General features: G+C 44.3%; 1 pseudogene; it reads left to right on the top strand.

Moving 5' to 3' along the window:
- The window catches only part of LOC119299158, a 51,794-nt pseudogene extending 30,778 nt beyond the window's left edge, over positions 1-21,016 (top strand).
- Positions 21,017-21,148: the final 132 nt, after the last annotated feature.

The raw sequence follows: 21,148 nt of genomic DNA, 5'->3' as shown, positions 1-21,148 counted from the left end.
TTCCGACATGTCCTGCCACTTTTGTCCTTGGTATCCGAATTACCAGGGTGCTTTGATAAGTTGTTACTGCGAGCTAGCCAGCTGTCTTCTCCCGCGCAAGAGCGGGTCATGAGTGTCGTGAGGGCTGCCATAGATTTCGGCTTTTCCTGTCCCAGGTGCCGGGCAAGCCACTCATCGCGGATGTTATGCTTGAAGGCTTCTAGGGCCTCTGCGTCCGGATAGTCGATTATCTGGTTTTTCTTTATTAGGAACCGTGTCCAGAATTGTCTGGCCGATTCCTCTAGCTGCTGAATTATGTGGCTTAAGTCGTCGGCATCCGGTGGTCGCACGTAAGTGCCCTGGAAGTTGTCGAGGAATGCGGCTTCCAGGTCCTCCCAAGAACCGATTGAGTCTGCTGGCAAGCTGTTAAGCCAATGCCGAGCCGGTCCTTTAAGTTTGAGCGGGAGGTATTTGATGGCATTTAGATCATGGCCGCATGCCATGTGGATGTGAAGGAGATAATCCCCGATCCATACCGCCGGGTCTGTTGTGCCATCGTATGATTCGATGTTTACGGGTTTGAAACCCTCTGGGATTTTATGATCCATTACTTCATTCGTGAAGCATAGCGGGTGTGCGGCGCCTCTGTATTGGGCTATATCACGACGCAGCTCGGAAGAGCTATGTCTGTTGTGTTCGGCCCGGCCGGATTTGTTGTATCCGGAGTGAAGATCATTGTCACATGCCGTAGGGCGCCTGCGCGATCCGTAGATTGATATTGTTTGTCTTGCCTTATCCTCCAGTATGTCTCGCAGGTCGGGCGCATTTTCCCATGCCTTATTTGAGCGGCGTCGGGGCATGGCTTGGGTGGAGGGCCGAGAGGCCTCTCTGTCGCGGCCGCGAGGTGGCCGGTCTGCCATGTCATGCGCTGGTGATGTAGGTGCTTCCTCCTCTGATCGGGGTAGCGGCCTGCGCTTCGGGTAACTCTTGGAGGGGCGTTCGAGTTCATACTCTTCGGCCGCAAGGACTTCAGTCCATCTGTCAGCTAGCAAATCTTGGGCAACTCTGAGCTGTTGCTGCTTTTTCTTGACGCTGCTTGCCGTGGCTAGAAGCTTGCATTTAAAACGCTCTTGTTCGGTGGGGTCTGATTGTATGACAAATTCGTCGTCATCGAGGCTTGCCTCGTCTTTGGAGGGAGGCATATAGTTATCATCCTCGACCTCTTGGTCTGCCGCTCTCTCATGAGGGCTGGCTTCTCCATCTTCCTGTGCCGAATTTTGCTGAGGTGGGTGTTCTTCGGTGCTATCCGGGGTAGTATTATCTCCCGTGCCGGAATTACTGTTTTTGCTTTGGCGGGATTTAGAGCGGCGCCGCTGACGCTGGCGCTTTGGCTGTTTCTTGGGGGTGTCATTCCCCACTGTTCCATCGCCATCTCCATCTTTTGGAGTATCCACCATATATATGTCATATGACGAGGTGGCCTTCCAGCGCCCTACAGGTGCTGGTTCCTCTTCGTCTCCTACATCGTCGTCCATACCGTCGATGTCTTCGGAGCCAAAGTCAAGCATGTCGGTTAAATCGTCGACAGTGGCTATAAAGTGGGTGGTGGGTGGGCTTTGAATTTCTTCATCGTCCGTATCCCATCCTTGCTGACTGTTATCCGGCCAGGGCTCTCCTGATAAAGAGAGAGACTTAAGGGAATTCAGGATGACGCCAAAAGGCGAGTGCTGAAAGATGTCTGCGGCGGTGAACTCCATTATCGGTGCCCAATCGGATTTGATTGGCAGGGGCGCGGGGGGTTCGGAGTCTGGGGAGGAGTCCGGATCCTCGGAGTCATGGGTCGTGCAGAGTGCGGGGCTAGCGTTTGGCTTGATCGCCTTTGATATTGCAGCCCCCGAGGTGACGTCCAACCGCTCATCCTCAATTGGCGCAATAGGCTCCGAGTTAGGGGTTGGAACCGATGCGTGTGCGGCCTCCAGGACACTGTCCGGAGGCAGAGCTATATCATGCCCCTCAAGACAGTGCGACACGCTTGGCCGTGGCTTGAATCCGTCGAAGATCAAGTCTCCGCGGATGTCAGCCGTGTAGTTTAAGATTCCAAACCTGACTTGATGGCCAGGGGCGTAGCTTTCGATCTGCTCCAAGTGGCCGAGCGAATTGGCCCGCAGAGCGAAGCCGCCGAAGACGAAGATCTGTCTAGGGAGAAAGGTCTCACCCAGGTTCGGGCCCTCTTGATGGAGGTAAAACCCTACGTCCTGCTTGATTAATATTGATGATATGGGTAGTACAAGAGTAGATCTACCACGAGATCAAGGGGGCTAAACCCTAGAAGCTAGCCTATGGTATGATTGTTGTATATGGAGTTGATGAAGTTGTCCTACGGACTAAAACCCTCCGGTTTATATAGACACCGGATAGGGTTAGGGTTACATAGAGTCGGTTACAATGGTAGGAGATCTTGAATATCCGCATCGCCAAGCTTGCCCTCCACGCCAAGGAAAGTCCCATCCGGACACGGGACGTAATCTTCAATCTTGTATCTTCATAGTCCTGGAGTCCGGCTGAAGGTATAGTTCGGCTACCCGAACACCCCCTAATCCAGGACTCCCTCAACAGGCAATATCAAAACAGCCACAACTTTCGCATACGAGTTCCGAATTCAACGAAACCAAGTTTGTTGGAAAGCTAATGACAAGGGCTAACACAATCTTGAGAGAAATATCAATAATAAGCAAATGAGAAAAGGACCATAATAAAATGGTGAGAACCCTTCCTTGGATAAGACTGGTAAAAACTCCAACACCGAAAACATCATAGAAGATGCATGCGAACTCCGTTTTCGATGAACTCAAGCTTGTCATCAAGATGACCATAAGCTCTAAGACTCACAAATGGAACCAAACAAGAAACAAGAATGATGATGCAAGGATGCAAAGGTTTGAGCTCTCGAGTAATGATACAATCAAGCTACTCCCTAGAGAGCCCCCCTTGATAGTACGACAATCGATCCTACAGCCCGGTCTCCCAACTACCACTATGAGACCGGTAAAATAGAAAACCTATCAAGGGCAAACCTTTGCCTTGCACATAGTCCACTTGAGCTAGATGATGACGATCTTGACTTCCTCAAGTTGGACCACCTTTCTTGATTGTGTTGGCTCGATGAAGACTAGTTGATTGCTTCCCCATACTCCACTATGGGTGAGCCACTCTTTGGCGCATCTTCACAATTCCATTGACACCACAATGGACAACAAGCTTCAAGCTTGATTGCTCCCCCATACTCCATTATGGGTGAGCCACTCTTCGAGTTGCTCCACTTGAACTTGCACACTGCAAACTTGATGACGATCACCACTTGATGTCATCCTCCATGGGTTGTATGAGATCTTCCTCTTGACGCAAGACCATGGAAACATACCTAACCCCACAAAGAACTCTCACGTAGACCATGGGTTAGTACACAAAGCATAATGGACAATGCTTACCATACCATGGGATCACTTGATCCCTCTCGGTACTTCTTCTACGCTTTGTGAGTTGATCAACTTGATTCACTCTTGACTTAGTCTTGATCAACATTGAATCTTTCCAACTCTCTTCATTTGGATGATGTCTTGAAGGTAAACATGAATGATCACACAATCTTCTTCTTCAAGACATGCGTGCAATAAGCTCAACTCACACATGACCAATCTTTGGATAATTCCTTGAAAAGCACTTTGGCCATCTCAACTCACACATGACCAATCTTTGGATAATTCCTTGAAAAGCACTTTGGCCATCTCAACTCACACATGACCAATCTTTGGATAATTCCTTGAAAAGCACTTTGGTTATCTCATAAACTCCTTGAAACCAACACATGGACTTCAAGACAATCCTCTGGACAAATCCTTCAAATATAACTCAAGGCAACCGTTAGTCCATAGAGATTGTCATCAATTACCAAAACCACACATGGGGGCACCGCATGTCCTTTCAATCTCCCCCATTTTGGTAATTGATGACAATCACTTTCAAGAGAGTTTATATAAGGAATTATGCATCACCATGTAATGCAACAACCAAAAATGCATGTATATGAGATGCAAATGCTTAGGAACAAAACTAAAACAAGGAGAAAGCTCTGAAGACTTCTCCACAAAACTCTCTGAAACTTCTCCCCCATTGGCATCGATTGCCAAAATGGGAGAAAAGCTAAGAAGACCAATATAAAAGGTGTTCCTCCAAAAGTTGTGTATTTCTCAACAAGAGAGTGGAATGCCATACACATATCCAAAGGTAATACTTGGAGAGAGACTAACTATATTGAGGCACCAAGATTGCTAAAGGAAGATATGCCACAAAGACATAACCGAGAGAGTCACAAGCAATCAAGCAACCAAAAGATACCAATTGAAGCAAGCTGTCAAAAGATACCAATTGAACCAACTAGACCAAAGATCCTACGAGCCACGTGAATAAAGGATATTATGATATGAGCAAAGGAGTGTTCTATAGAAACTAGAGAAGCTCCCCATGATTTGTGCACACATAAGAATATTTGTATTTGGATACAAAGTGCACACAATAGGATCATAGCTCCCCCAAAATCAATAGAAACTAACAGCAAGTGCAAGTGAGCATATAGGAAACTAAGCCTAGTACTTGAAACAAACACATGGTTGAGCAACAAGTAAAAGAGACAACTTAAGAAAGGGCTCAACCAAAATGATGTGTGTGAGTCAAGGCAATGCACTTGAGAAGACTAATGTACGGATGAGCATTAAGCATCAATAAAGTCTTGAAAGAATGAGGCATATGGTGCAAGGCCTATCATTCCCACACACAACTAGCAAATGGGTTCACAAGCTTACTAATAAGCATATAAAGAACCTATGCTTGTGACATCCCGTGGTGAAGATAGAAGATGAAAGCCTCATCAAGACGAGGGATACCAATTAAGATGGCAAAAGCCTCGTAAAGATAAGCATGAGGAAAATGATCTTCACCACACACAAGAGCATCAAGATGCAACGAAAGAAGACACACACTCAAGGCAAAATCTTTCACGGAGCCACCAAAGAAATAACATAAGAAAGACAAGGTGGACGTGAAACAAATGATATCAACTAGATATGCAACTTATCTCAAGTGTATAAGATTCTAGGTAGACGAAATCATGATGATATATATCTACAAAGAAGGATGTACACCCGAAATAGTTACAACACGAGGAACAAGATATCCAAAGGGAGGTCATACATATACCAATAAGATATTTGCTTGGAAGCATAGCACATGGCTAGATATGGTCTTATTATATATAAATGAATTCCTACCACACACCCATCAAAGACATCACAACTAGCAACAAGAGATCATTGTTGGGATGCTTTGAGAAAGGGAACAAGTATCACAAGAATGAGTGAATAACATGCCATGATACAACCTACACAAGGTTGATGCAGGAAATGTGTGCATGAAGAATATGAAGATACTTGTTACCGAGTTAACATTGGAAGGATGTAGTAGATACCAATTGAAGGTAGATAGTAGTTCATTGATCATCCTAGCTCGACTCCAATAAGCACATGATGACAACACCTTCCTTGTGAGTGAGCCGAGCATCCAATGTATCTCCAATTGTTCCTAGAACAACAACACAAACAAAATGGTACCCAAACTCATTGAGACCAAAGAGTTAGAGAACCAACAACACATAGGACAAACTCCACATAAATATGTGCATATAGATATGAAAATGAATTTCATGCACATCTCATCCAATTTGAGACTTGGTGGAGTTCCCCCTATATATTGGGTCAAAGAAAGAAAACATGCCAAAGAAACTATAAGAAGTAAATATGCATGCTCAAGACTTTCAAGAACCGAGACCAAAAGACAAAGAAATACCAAGCGAAGAAAAGATACCAAATGAATAAATCATCACTTGGAGGATATCCATAAAAGATACATCAAGGAATGAGATATCCATTGATACACTCAAAAAGAAAGATGTCAAACTCCCAAAAGAGAGAATGGTTCCAAGCAAACCAAGCCCTCTACAAAGTTTCATGATGGTACAAAGCACCAAAAAGAAACGGCCTGCCTTCCACAAACACACACTTGATAAGGATCACAAGATGAGTGTTTTATAGAGAATAGGATAGCTCCCCCAAGACTAGTGCATTATAGAGAATTTGCATTTGAATACAAAATGCACGAGGTGGGAGCACCACTTTCACTATATCTAGAAAACACTAGACAAGGTCAAGAAATTAACAAGATCCACAAGTGGTATGGAATACAATGGGAGTTGACACAACCCTAGGAAAGAGATAAAGCAAATAAAAGCAAAGGCCAATGTAAAGATGATCAATAATTTCTACCACACATAAGTGAGTACCAATTGTCAAAAGATAAGAAGTATTTGGGAATAATTCCTGGTGGTAGATAACAAGGATATCCGATCTTCACACCAAACAAAAAGCAAATTGCAACTTGTAGAGCTAACATGCCACCTAGGAACAAGATAATTTGCAATATCAATTCTAGGTGAAAATATCTCAAATATACACATTTTCTAGGCTAGTAATATACGCATATCATATTACTCCCCCATAATGTGATATCAATTAAAGATAAACAAGAGGCAAAATAACGAACCAACACGAGATAATTAATGGACAATATAGAATTTGATTTTCTCATGAGAAGACATACCACATAGTGACTAGATAATCTTGAAATATCAATACTAGATGGTATTACTCATGTACACACATATATAGGATTGTGCGGTGCACAAAGCACATCACTCCCCCATAATGGGATATTCCATTAATCTCTCACAAGAGCCAACTAAGAAAAGAACAAGATGCAAAAAGGCTCAACACACAACACACACGTACATGATGTGCAAACCAACATACACATACTTGATTTCTCAAGATAAGCAAATTGGAAGCACAACATATACAAGCACATGCAAGGTACAAAACCACAACATGCAAGGGGGCAAGTAACTTTCAATGTAAGCAATTTAAGTACAAGTTACCGCAAGGAGGCACATTGGATATAAGATATAAACTTGATGATTCAATTGACTTGGCTTGAGACAATAAGAATGATGAAGTCCCCTTAATTCTTCATAATGTAGCCAAGTCTCCAATGACCTCCAACAACACCTATTGATCAAGTGTGAGCTAGTTGGTCCCCAACCAAGTTGGGTCCTAAGAGGTTAGTCAAAATAGGCTTGGCTACCCAAATGGTTCATTTCTTGACACCACTTTGAGCACCAACAAATTTGGCAAACACATTGCCAACCTTATCCTTCCCAAGAGAATAGATATCATCAATTAGAATAGGGTTGAATAAGGTACCATTTGTGCATGAAGAAGCAACGTGACCTTTTTCACGACATAGGTAGCAACGTCTACTCTTTACTTTCTTCTCACTTGATTTCTCAACTTGAGAAGCATTTGCTTGAGTTTTCTTGGGAAGAGGCCTTTCTTCAACTTGAGGTTGAGAATGAGAGTGTACTTGAGGCCGCTTCCCTTGTTGCTTGTCACTAATGGGCTTCTTCTTCAATGGGCAAGATCTAACATGATGCCCTTCTACTTTGCACTTGAAGCAAACAATCTTGGCCGAATTCTTGACTTGTTCTTAGCCCTTCTTTTTGTTCACCTTGGACTTCTTCTTCTTATTGGAGTTGAATCCAAGTCCACCTTTGTCATTGGGGGATTTTTGCACACTCAAGATATTGTTGAGTGTGGATTTCCCTTCATGACTCTTTTCCAAGTCTTTCTTCAAAGAAGTGACTTGGGCCTTGAGCTCTTTGATTTTCTCTACATGGTTAGTCTCAACACAAGTACTAGAGGAAGTATAAGCTTCATCGTTAGAGCAACAAGGCAAGGAAAGCAATTCATCACAAGATGTACCAATATTGTGAGTAGATGAATTACAAGGACTAGCACATGGCAATATAGCATTTTGACTAGAAGTAGTGCTAGTATCCACATGAGGCTCACTAGATGTTACCTTAGCAAGCATGGCCTCATGAGCTATCTTTAGCACATTATGAGATACTAGAAGATCATCATGAGAGCTTGAGAGCTTTTCATGGCTTTCTTCCAATTTCCCATAATTACTAGATAGCAACTCAAGTTGAGCCCGTAGCTCAACGTTCTCCTTCAAAATGGATGCTTCACAAGTAATAGAGTTGCACAAGCATCATCATTAACAACAATAGGAGAGGACAACTTGGCAAGCTCTTTTAAATAAGAAGCTTCAAGTTGATCATGAGACTCGGTGAGTTTGATGAGCTCACCCTTGATGACCCTTGAGCCATTTTCGAGGTGCTCAAAATCCTCAAGGAGTTTAGCATGAGCAACTTCAAGCTTAGCATTTTTAGTTTCAAAAACATTGGCCACCTTGAGTGCTCTATCATGAGATTCCTTTATTCTAGATAATTCTATAGCAAAGGTCTCCTCAAGAGATTTAGATGAGGTTTGTTCATGTTCAAGAGCTTGAGATAGCTCCGCGATCTCATTTGCGTAATCACGCTCATGAGCTTACATTTTCCCAATGGTGACCTCATGCTCCTCTAGATGAGATTCCAACTCCTCAATGTATTTCTTGCCTTCAATGGAAATAGACATGATTTCCATGAAGTTGAAACGAGCAAGTTTATTTTTGTGAAGAGCTTTAAAAATCATTTCCCCCTTAGTTTTTAAGGAGGCAACATTATCATTCTCTTCATCATAATCAGCATCATCATCACTCTTGCCATCATCAATATCATCACAAGATATATTGGGATTAAAAGTGGGAAATACCTTTGAAGCCTTAGCCATAAGGCAAAAAGCAATCGATGATGATGTAGGATCCCTTGAAGCACCGTACAAGACCACATCTTGTTCCATGGAGTGTTGGGTTTCCTCTACATTGTTAGCACAACAACTCGAGGAAATAGATGCGTTTTTATCATGGCAACAAGACATAGTAAACATATCATCATGAGAATTAGTCAAGCAATATCTACATGATATGCAAGGACTATGAACACAAGCATGTGAAACATTTGGAGTGCTCGAAGTGTTAAAGCCCAAAGAAGGAGCATTGCAATAAGATAGTGATGAAGGATCATCCACAATAAGCATACTATTATCATTGCAATGACCAACACTACTCACCATATCATTACCTTGTGGAAAACCACATGTAGGTGAAGTAGAAGAAGTTGAGAAGACTATACGACCGGAGGTGGAGGGAGAACAATCATCCCCACAAATCTTGGACACTACATATTTATCTTGAAGCTTCGTCCACAACTCATGAGCATCCCGGAATGGCATGAGTTGAAATATAACTACATTGCTCAAAGCATCGAAAAGCACATTAGAAGCTTGAGCATTGAGATAAGAGTTTTTCTCATCCTCTAAAGATAATCTTTGGGGATCCTTTGGATGAGAAAAACCCATATCTACAATTCTCTCTAAATTTGGGTCCATGACCCTAAAGAGATTAAGCATGCGAATTACCCAAACATCAAAATTTGTGCCATTGAAACTAAGAGTGTCAGAGAATCCTAATCCCCTAGTCGACATCTTTACTCTCTAGGTGGTTAAGCCTTACAAAGAGAGACGAGGCTCTGATACCAATTGAAAGATCATGGATGTCGCCTAGAGGGGGGTGAATAGGCATTTTAAAATAATTACGATTTAGGCTTGAACAAATGCGGAATAAACCTAGCGGTTAATTTGTCAAGCACAAAACCTAAAACAACTAGGCTCACCTATGTGCACCAACAACTTATGCTAAGCAAGATAAGCAACTATCTGATAGCAAGATATATGACAAGAAACAATACGGCTATCACAAAGTAAAGTGCATAAGTAAAGAGCTCGGGTAAGAGATAACCGAGGCACGCGGAGATGACGATGTATCCCGAAGTTCACACCCTTGCGGATGCTAATCTCCATTTGGAGCGGTGTGGAGGCACAATGCTCCCCAAGAAGCCACTAGGGCCACCGTAATCTCCTCACGCCCTCGCACAATGCAAGACGCCGTGATTCCACTAAGGGACCCTTGAGGGCGGTCACCGAACCCGTACAAATGGAAACCCTTGGGGGCGGTCACCGAACCCGTACACTTTGGCAACCCTTGGGGGTGGTCACCAGTACCCATCAAATTGCTCGGGGCAATCTCCACAACCTAATTGAAGACCCCGACGCTTGCCCGGAGCTTTACACCACAATGATTGAGCTCCAAACAACACCAACCGTCTAGGGCGCCAAGGCACCCAAGAGGAACAAGCTCTAGGGTGCCCAAACACCCAAGAGTAATAAGCTTCTCAAACTTCACTTCCATGTATCACCGTGGAGAACTCAAACCGATGCACCAAATGCAATGGCAAGGGCACACGAAGTGCCCAAGTCCTTCTCTCTCAAATCCCACCGGAGCAACTAATGCTAGGGAGGAAAATGAGAGGAAGAACAAGAAGGAGAACACCAAGAACGCCAAGATCTAGATCCAAGGGGTTCCCCTCACATAGAGGAGAAAGTGATTGGTGGAAATGTGGATCTAGATCTCCTCTCTCTTTTCCCTCAAAAACTAGCAAGAATCCATGGAGGGATTGAGAGTTAGCAAGCTCAAAGAAGGTCAACAATGGGGGCAAAAACGAGCTCAAGAGATGGGGAACCATTGGGGAAGAAGACCCCCTTAAATAGGTCCCCACGAATCTGCCCGTTATGTACAGAATAACATAGGAGCGGTACAACCTCTATGAACACCGGTACAACTGGTAACAGGCAATAAGCGGTACAATGGGCCCACAACCGCCCAACAACCGCACCACAACAGAGACCAGTCCGGTGGTAGAGCGGTACATGACCGGTACAACCTCCGGACCAATTCTGCAGTGGTACAACCGCTCCAAACACTGGTTGTACCGGTCAAGCAGTACAACCTCTCCATGGGGCGGTACAACCTCTCTGTGTAAAACAGGCAATATCAAAACAGCCACAACTTTCGCATACGAGTTCCGAATTCAACGAAACCAAGTTTGTTGGAAAGCTAATGGCAAGGGCTAACACAATCTTGAGAGAAATATCAATAAGAAGCAAATGAGAAAAGGACCATAATAAAATGGTGAGAACCCTTCCTCGGATAAGACTGGTAAAACCTCCAACACCGAAAACATCATAGAAGATGCATGCGAACTCCGTTTTCGATGAACTCAAGCTCGTCATCAAGATGACCATAAGCTCTAAGACTCACAAATGGAACCAAACAAGAACCAAGAAATATGATGCAAGGATGCAATGGTTTGAGCTCTCGACTATTGATGCGATCAAGCTACTCCCTAGAGAGCCCCCCTTGATAGTAGGGCAATCGATCCTACAACCCGGTCTCCCTACTACCACTATGAGACCGGTAAAATAGAAAACTTATCAAGGGCAAACCTTTGCCTTGCACAAAGTCCACTTGAGCTAGATGATGACAATCTTGACTTCCTCAAGTTGGACCACCTTTCTTGATTGTGTTGGCTCGATGAAGACTAGTTGATTGCTTCCCCATACTCCACTATGGGTGAGCCACTCTTTGGCACATCTCCACAATTCCATTGACACCACAATGGACAACAAGCTTCAAGCTTGATTGCTCCCCCATACTCCATTATGGGTGAGCCACTCTTCTAGTTGCTCCACTTGAACTTGCACACTGCAAACTTGATGACGATCACCACTTGATGTCATCCTCCATGGGTTGTATGAGATCTTCCTCTTGACGCAAGACCATGGAAACATACCTAACCCCACAAAGAACTCTCACGTAGACCATGGGTTAGTACACAAAGCGTAATGGACAATGCTTACCATACCATGGGATCACTTGATCCCTCTCGGTACTTCTTCTATGCTTTGTGAGTTGATCAACTTGATTCACTCTTGACTTAGTCTTGATCAACATTGAATCTTTCCAACTCTCTTCATTTGGATGATGTCTTGAAGGTAAACATGAATGATCACACAATCTTCTTCTTGAAGACATGCATGCAATAAGCTCAACTCACACATGACCAATCTTTGGATAATTCCTTGAAAAGCACTTTGGCCATCTCAACTCACACATGACCAATCTTTGGATAATTCCTTGAAAAGCACTTTGGTCATCTCATAAACTCCTTGAAACCAATACATGGACTTCAAGACAATCCTCTGGACAAATCCTTCAAATATAACTCCAGGCAACCGTTAGTCCATAGAGATTGTCAACAATTACCAAAACCACACATGGGGGCACCGCATGTCCTTTCAGTAAGGGGCTGATTTGGATCCACATGTTTAATGTTATGGTTAGATTTATCTTAATTCTTATTTCGTATTTGCGGATGCTTGCGAGAGGGGTTAATCATAAGTGGGAGGCTTGTTGAAGTAAGGACAGCAAACAAGCACCGGTCCACCCACATACCAAATTATCAAAGTAGCGAACGCGAATCATACGAGCATGATGAAAACTAACTTGATGATAATTCCCATATGTCCTCGGGAGCGCTTTGCTTTATATAAGAGTTCGTCTAGGCTTGTCCTTTGCTATAAAAAGGACTGGGCCACCCTGCTGCACCTTTGTTACACTTGTTACTTGTTACTCGTTACGAATTACCTTTCTACCAAACTATCTATTACCGAAGATTTCAATGCTTGCAGAGAATACCTTGCTGAAAACTGCGTGCCATTTCCATCTGCTCCTCGTCGGGTTTAACACTCTTACTTGTCAAAAGGACTACAATTGATCCCCTATACTTGTGGGTCATCAATCACCCCTGCGTCCTCGCCCCAAAACATCGTCCACAGGGTTGTGCATAGCCCTTTGTTTTTGTTCTAGTAATATCGTTGATGCTGGAGGTGCGTGTTGGTGACCATTTTGTTGAATTATTATCATATCATATTACTTGGGGAATCGTGTTTGTGACTGTTTTATTGGATATTGCCTTTCATTAGTTTTCTTGTCATGGCAATTTCAATATATTGTTTTTGTTTTAGTAATATTGTTGATGATGGAGGCGCGTGTTGTTGATTATTTTGTTGAATTATTATCAGATCATATTACTTGGTGAATCGTGTTTGTGACTGTTTTATTGAATATTGGCATTCGTTAGTTTTCTTGTCGTGGCAACTTCAATATATGTGTCATTTCTTGAGAGAGAAAGCCCTTAGATTGATTTTTTTACTACAAAAATAGACTTTATTGTCTAGTAAGCATGTTGCATCGTCGATCAAAATTGGTACAAAAAAGTTAGGTAGTTCGGTCCAATTAAGGTACATTTCTTCTTGCATCACTAGCTAAATCACGGGATGCCACGTTTGCTTCTCTTAACCATTTTGTTTGGAATGGATTATTATTTTCTTAGTTCTCTATCAACTTGTAGGGTTTAAAAAACCGTCGAGTTGTGGGCCGTCAGAACCTGTTTGGTCCCTTCTACTACAAAACAAGGGTTTGGCCTATTTTTTGAAACAAAAGAAGTGAAGAAACGAAGGACAACAAAACCACAGTTTCTCCAAGTTACATTATCTACATTACTAGTGGAGAAAACCGTTGAAATTTTTTCATATAGCGTCAACACTGATTTCCTAGTCACTCTTACTTCTCTTTCAAAGTGAATCACACTCAACTTCTATGTTAGGACTATATATCATTATTTCTTTACTAAGTGCCATGGATTACTCCACTAATATGTATAACAAATTCCCCTACTTATTTCATGCCAGTTGTAAAACTCAGAGAGACACAAACACTTTTCAAAATGCATTCTTCTAGATGGCTCTATGGTGAATATACCAACTATCAAAACTGGTGTGCGGGAAAGAAGTTGTAGGTTGCGCCAAATTCATCTTTCAATAGGAACTATGGCTAAGGAGAAGCATTAGAATTGGCAACCACAAACTGTATGAGGTATGCATATCAACCCTTTAGTTCATCGATCCGTATTACACGTCCGTGTTTGATTCATGATGCATGAGACGAGGTCACATTATCGCTACATGAAAGTCATTTTTTGCCTTGTGTTCACACATGCGCTGAGCATTTTCTATTAGCCACATGACGTATAAGGCTATAAGTTGTGTGTCTAGTATGCAACTCATAGCAAAACCATTCGGCTCGGCATACATCCACGTACGCTGTGACACACCAAAAAGACACCGGGCCCATACAAAGGGCTCGGTGTACATAGCACTACACTGAGTGTCATCACAGAACACACGGCGTACAATTGTGCCACATTGTGATGGTGGCTTACGTAAGTCGTGCGACACCCTGGAATGTCGTGTGCCTTCAATAGCACACGCATGGTGTAATTGCGGCATGTTAGCCTTTGAGTGCAAGTGGTCGATGGTTGTTCACACATGGTTCCGGCGACTGGTGGTTGTTTGGATTCTGAGGTGATCATGTGGATTCAGCTGCATCCATTAATGGAGGCATAACACCGTGGGTTGTTGTTCACCTACCTCGTGCAGCGCCCTCCCTCGCCTAAAAATTCATCCCCCAACCGCACGCACTACTCCCCTCCCCTCTCCTTGATAGATCTACACTGGTAGAAAAAGGACATGTTGTCCCGGTTCGTAAGGGCCTTTTGTCCCGGTTCTGGAACCGGGACTAAAGGGTCAGTACTAATGCCCTGTCCCTTTAGTCCCGGTTCAATCCAGAACCAGGACAGATGGCCCTCCAGGTGGCCTGTGCATGGAGCCCAGGCAGGAGACCCTTTGGTCCCGGTTGGTGGCACCAACCGGGACCAATAGGCATCCATGCGTCAGCATTTCTGTGGCTGGGGTTTTTTTGAAAGGGGGGGGTTGGGGGGTTAATTTAGGTGTTTCATATATTGTGTTAGCTAGCTATAATTAATAGAGATAAGTGTCCTCTCTTATGTCTGTGCTTGGTCAACGCTACGTATTATACATACGTATAGAGAGGACTAGACACGCTAGCTAGCTAGTAAGCAAACGAAGGAAACAGAAGATCGTCATGAACATATATGCATACAAAGAGAAGTGATATCGACCACCTCTCCTTCTTCGAGAGATTGGTCGAACAACAAGTTGTCGTATATCTATCCGACACTACCGGCTACATATATACAATAATTATCTCTTACAAATATAATCATACGGACTCAGGGTCCACATAGTATTCTGCGTCTTCAGGGATCATGTGGTCAAGATAGAATGCCGCCAATTCCTCTTGAATTGCTCGCATGCGAGCTGGTGCTAGGAGTTCATCCCGCTTCCGAAACATCTAATTTAAAGATGGGGGTCAATACATATATATATATATATATATATATATATATATATATATATATATATATATATATATGAATGAATGAAACGCAACACAAATGATGGTAATAAAATAAAATTGTGAATGTTGTTATTTACGTACTTCATATTGTTCGTCAGTGTAGCCCCGCTCACAGGTCGTGTGGCGGATGGACTCGCAAACGTAGTATCCACAGAAATCATTCCCTTGTTCCTGCCACAACCACTTTACAAGAAATAGAGGTCAATCAAACTGATAAGCAAGAATGTCAAATGGTATTGATGAAACTAGCGCTTGAATGACTAGTAGATGCGCGGAACATGCTACTATAGTACTTACTTTCGGGTGTCTAAATTGCAGCTCCTTCGGCAGTCCCGGAGCTTTTCTGGTGAATTTTCTCCAAACCCTGCCAGACAAAGAAAACAATTACTTGATATATCAGGAAATGAACAAAGTTGCTGATATGGTAGATAATGATCGATTTAACTTACCGCTCGAGTATTTGAGTCATGTCTGCATAGTCCTGGGGATCTTTTCGTCTTCAGTCTAAGACGGTTACTAGTCCCTACTCAAGCTTAATCTCTAGGAGAATATAGTGGAAACTGCACACGCATGCATAACTCATCAATTACATTACTATAACCTTGACTAATATATAAGGGAAACCGAATACGCACAAGACAGTAACACTCACTTGAAATTGTAAGGAAATAGTATTATATCTTTGTTTTCATTTATTACCAACGATCATAGCAAGTTGGCCTCGGTAGCTGCGGCATGAAATTTAACCTGAGTTGCATCTATGAGATATGTGTTAATGAACCCAATATCACCGACTTGTCTTTTCTTCAATTCGGCGATCTTCAATCTGCATAATATAGTGAGGATGATTATAAATACATGCAATGAAAGAGCTGAGCTATATAGAGAGACTTGATGACAGAAGTAGTACTACTTACAGACAATAGAAGGCGACCATTGTTTTATTGAGGGCCAATTGATTGAAAAAATGATAGAACTCCTCAAATGGAACAGGCAATAGTTCAATTCCAACGAGGTCATGCTCCTTTTTAACTTTCACATACAAAGTACTCCTCCCCCCAGAGTCTCTGCAGATTTTCAAGTACCAATCATGCAATCTTCGCATCATCGTTGATAGAGATCTTTCATCTTTGACGAGAGGCTTCCCGTACTCGTATCTTTGTATCTGCACCTCCATGGGTTCATAATGTACATCGTCGGGCAGGTAATCTGCAAGATTGCAATAACCGGGCACCATCCTCGGATCATTAGTGACGTTGTGGCTAGGCACCTTGAGCAGGGGACACGATTGCTTCGCTTGTTCACCGAGCTGGGCAATTTGTTTCCCAGCTCGTCGTTCTTTCAGCCTTTGATCATTGACAGTACTTCCCGACTGCTCCACTTCGGCAAATTCCTTTCTAATAATGCGCTCATAGTTTCCTTTCGGTGGAGACTTGGGTGGTTTTGCCAGGGTAGCCAGAGTGCGCTTCGCTTTCACCGGATCTAGCTTCTCCTCCGGAAGTGGATGTCTCTTTGCTTTCAACCCTTCAAACCAGTCATCCACTTTGGTTCGTGTGATCTCGGCATTCTCCTCCGGGGTCCTCTCGTATGGTAACTTCTCTGGAGTCTTCAGAGAAGGACCGAATCTATATGTCCTCCCACCTCTGGCTGTACTGCTAGACGCCGGCCGAGCAGACGGAGCGGTTGTCTTCTTTACTTGCTTACGAGGCGGAGGAGAAGGACTAGGACGCGCCGGAGCAGCCGGAGCGGCGGCAAGTCTCTTTCGCCCTTGCTGACGAGGCGGAGAAGGAGGAGGCTGGCTGCTCGGGCGCGTCGGCGCAGGTGGAGAAGGAGGCGGAGTGCCGCCACGCGCTGGAGAAGGAGCCGGTCGAGTGCCCTGATCGTCACTCACTGGAGGAGGAGGCGGTGGAGGAGGCGGAGTGCCCTGACTCGCCGGAAGAGGAGGCGGAGTGCCCTGACTTGCCGGAGGAGGAGGAGGCGGAGGCGTCCAGTTCGGAAGGTTGATGAGCTCCTTCCGCATAGGCATGGAGTCTTCAGAGCAGACCCCAACCTAGTCTCCCCTTCACCGGTAGGGTGGTCAAGCTGGAGGTCCTCAAATCCCTCCGTTATTTCATCCACCATCACCCTAGCATATCCTTCTGGAATCGGCCGGCAGTGAAAAGTTGCGCCGGGTTCAGTAGGATAAACAGAGCCAACAGCCGCCTTGACCTTCAAATTCATCCATTGCATCATAAGGTGGAAATTTTGAGACTCTGTGATAGCATCCACGGGATAGCTGGCAGGAGCCGTCAAGGCATGCTCCGGCTAAAGCAGCTCGGTGGAAGCCACGCTGCTTCTCCGCTGAGATGGCGGGGTAGCTTCAGGGGAAGCTTTGGCAGTACGTTTGCTGCGATTTTCTTCTCGTTCCTCTATCGCTTGTACCCTTGCTTGCAGCGCCTGCATTTGGTTCTGCTGCACTTTTTTCCTCCTCTCATGGGATTTGTAACCGCCAGCGTCCGGAAACCCAACCTTCCTCGGAATGGAGCCTGGCGTGCCTCGTATCCGTCCAGGGTGCTCAGGATTCCCAAGGGCCATTGTGAGCTCGTCATTCTCTTTGTCTGGAAAGAACGTCCCCTGCTGCGCTGCTTCGATATACTACTGAAGCTTCCTGACTGGTATGTCCAGTTGATCGTTCGTCCAAATGCACTTCCCTATTACAGGGTCCAAGGTTCCGCCAGCCCCGAAGAACCAAGTCCAGCAATGGTCCGGCCAGTTAATTGTCTCTGGTTCGATCCCTTTATCAATCAGATCATTCTCAGTCTTGGCCCACTTAGGCCGGGCTACGAGGTAGCCACCTGACCCTGTGCGATGGTGATGCTTCTTCTTCGTAGCATTTTGCTTGTTTGTCGCCGGCATCTTCTTACTCTTTTCCAATGTCTTGTGGGCCACAAATGTGGGCCAGTGATCTCTGATCTTCTCATATCTGCCCTTGAATTCTGGTGTCTCATTATTTTCGACAAACTTATTCAGCTCTTTCTTCCACCTCCTGAATAGTTCTGCCATCCTCTTAAGAGCAAAAGACTTGATTAATTGCTCTTTAACTAGGTTCTCTGGATTATCCTCTGGTGGTAGGGTGAAATTCGACTTCAGCTCAGTCCAAAGATCATTTTTCTGCATATCATTGACATAAGACACCTCAGGGTCTTCTGTAGCCGGCTTAAACCATTGCTGGATGCTGATCGGGATCTTGTCCCTAACCAGAACCCCGCACTGAGCAACAAATGCGTTCTTTGTTCGGATGGGTTCAATCGGTTGGCCGTCAGGCGCGATTGCTATGATCTCAAACCTTTCATCCGAGCTCAACTTTTTCTTCGGGCCTCATCTCTTTACCGAAGTTGTGCTCGATCCGGAGGGCTAGAAAAAAGAACAAAGACTTAATTAATATGTGTATATACCAAAACAATGAATGCATCAATTAGCTAGTCAGCACAGGCTTAACTAATATATATACCTGGACGGACTCGGTTCGGTCATCGGAGCCGTCATCACGGTCTCCTTCTTGCACCGGCATTGGGTCACCGGAGCCGTCCTCATGTTCTTCTTCTTGCACCAGCATTAGGTCACCGTAGCCAGCTTCTTCACCCTCTCCTTCCAGACCATCGGTGTCGTTGAGAAAAAACAAGACGGCATCACTTCCTTTTGCGATTATGTTCCTCAACAACGCTTCTTTTGCTTCGTCTTGGGCGGTGTCCATAGTTTCTACAAATATTTACAACATGGCAATTATTATTCAAACATGACAGATGGATATATTAGTGGCAAACGTAGAAGTAGCTACCTGATCATAGTAAGGAATCATATATATTAATTAGTGGCCTCGACGCTACTTCTCTAGGGTTTGGGGTGGCCTCGACAACGCTTCAAGGGTTTGGGGTGGCCTCGACAACGCTTCAAGGAGGGGGTAATATCGACCTCCCCCACACATGTTGAAGCTATTGGGAGGGGGTATATTGACAATGACGACACTACATCTATGTTCCTCGACGACCCTCGTTCCCGATAAAAAAGAGGAAGAAGAAGAAAAAAAGAGGAGAAGAAAGAATAGAGGAGAAGAACTCCTCTATTCTTTCTTCTCCTCTCTTTTTTTCTTCCTCTTCTTTTTTTATCCTCTTCTTCCTCTCATGTTCGAGAGGATCGCCGAGGGGTCGGGAGGTTGCCTAGTGTCAAAGGATTCAACAAAACCATGTCTTCATCATTAGGCGAAAGTAACAGGTGCATGATGGTACGAAGCTCTCCAAAGTTATTTTGGAACGGAGTCCTAGATAGGATAATTCGCTTTTTGGTACAAAGTTCAGCAAGGACCTTCCAAATATCGTTATTTGGAAGGCCTTTGCTGAAATTCATACAAAAAGGCAAATTATCCTATCCGGGACACCATTCCATAATAACTTTGGAGGACTTCTTTATGCCCTGGTTACTTCCGGCTAATGATGAAGCCATGGATTTCTTCAATACTTTGACACTAGGAAACCTCTCTCGACCCCTCGGGAATCCTCAACCCCTCGAACCCTCGACGACCCTGGAACCCTCGACCCTTCGGCGATCCTCTTCTTCCTCTCATGTTCGAGAGGGTCACCGAGGGGTCGGGAGGTTGCCTAGTGTCAAAGGATTCAACAAAACCATGTCTTCATCATTAGGCAAAAGTAACAGGTGCATGATGGTATGAAGCTCTCCAAAGTTATTTTGGAACGGAGTCCTAGATAGGATAATTCGCTTTTTGGTACAAAGTTCAGCAAGAACCTTCCAAATATCGTTATTGGAAGGCCTTTGCTGAAATTCATACAAAAAGGCAAATTATCCTATCCGGGACACCATTCCAAAATAACTTTGGAGGACTTCGTCATGCCCTGATTACTTCCGGCTAATGATGAAGCCATGGATTTCTTCAATACTTTGACACTAGGAAACCTCTCTTGACCCCTCGGCGATCCTCGACCCCTCGAACCCTCGACGACCCTGGAACCCTCGACCCCTTGGTGATCCTCTTCTTCCTCTCATGTTCAAGAGAACCGCTGAGGGGTCGAGAGGTTGCCTAGTGTCAAAGGATTCAACAAAACCATGTCTTCATCATTAGGCGAAAGTAACAGGTGCTTGATGGTACGAAGCTCTCCAAAGTTATTTTGGAACGGAGTCCTAGATAGGATAATTCGCTTTTTGGTACAAAGTTCAGCAAGAACCTTCCAAATATCGTTATTTGGAAGGCCTTTGCTGAAATTCATACAAAAAGGCAAATTATCCTATCCGGACACCATTCCAAAATAACTTTGGACGACTTCGTCATGCCCAAAAAACATTCTATGAACAAAAAACATTTTTAACATATATATTTAGCAAATTCTAGCCACATACATCACATACACATATACATTATAGCCACATACACATATACATCACATATGAACAAAAAAATAAACTAATAAAAATAAAAAACATATTGCAACATATGAACAAAAACATATAGCGACATACACACACATACATTATATATATATGAAAAAATAATTAAACTAATAAAGGCAGGGGCGCGGGAGTGGTGGCGCCGGCGGGGCAGATGGGCATGGCGGCAGCGGTGGCACCGGCGGGGCAGGGCAGTGGCGGCTGGGCGGCACGCGGCACCATGGCAGGGGCGGCGGCCGCGCAGGACAAGGCATAGGGGGCACGGGACGGGAGGGGTTGTGCTCACAGGGGGGGCGGCAACGGCGAAGGCGATCAGCCTGACGGCGTCGGTGGCGGCAGCGACGGCGAAGGCGAGCATCCTAATGGCGTCGGTGGCGATGGCGACGAG

The sequence above is a fragment of the Triticum dicoccoides genome, chromosome 5A (assembly GCF_002162155.2).
Source record: "Triticum dicoccoides isolate Atlit2015 ecotype Zavitan chromosome 5A, WEW_v2.0, whole genome shotgun sequence".
NCBI lineage: Eukaryota > Viridiplantae > Streptophyta > Magnoliopsida > Poales > Poaceae > Triticum > Triticum dicoccoides.
This window is presented reverse-complemented; position numbering and strand designations above follow the sequence as displayed.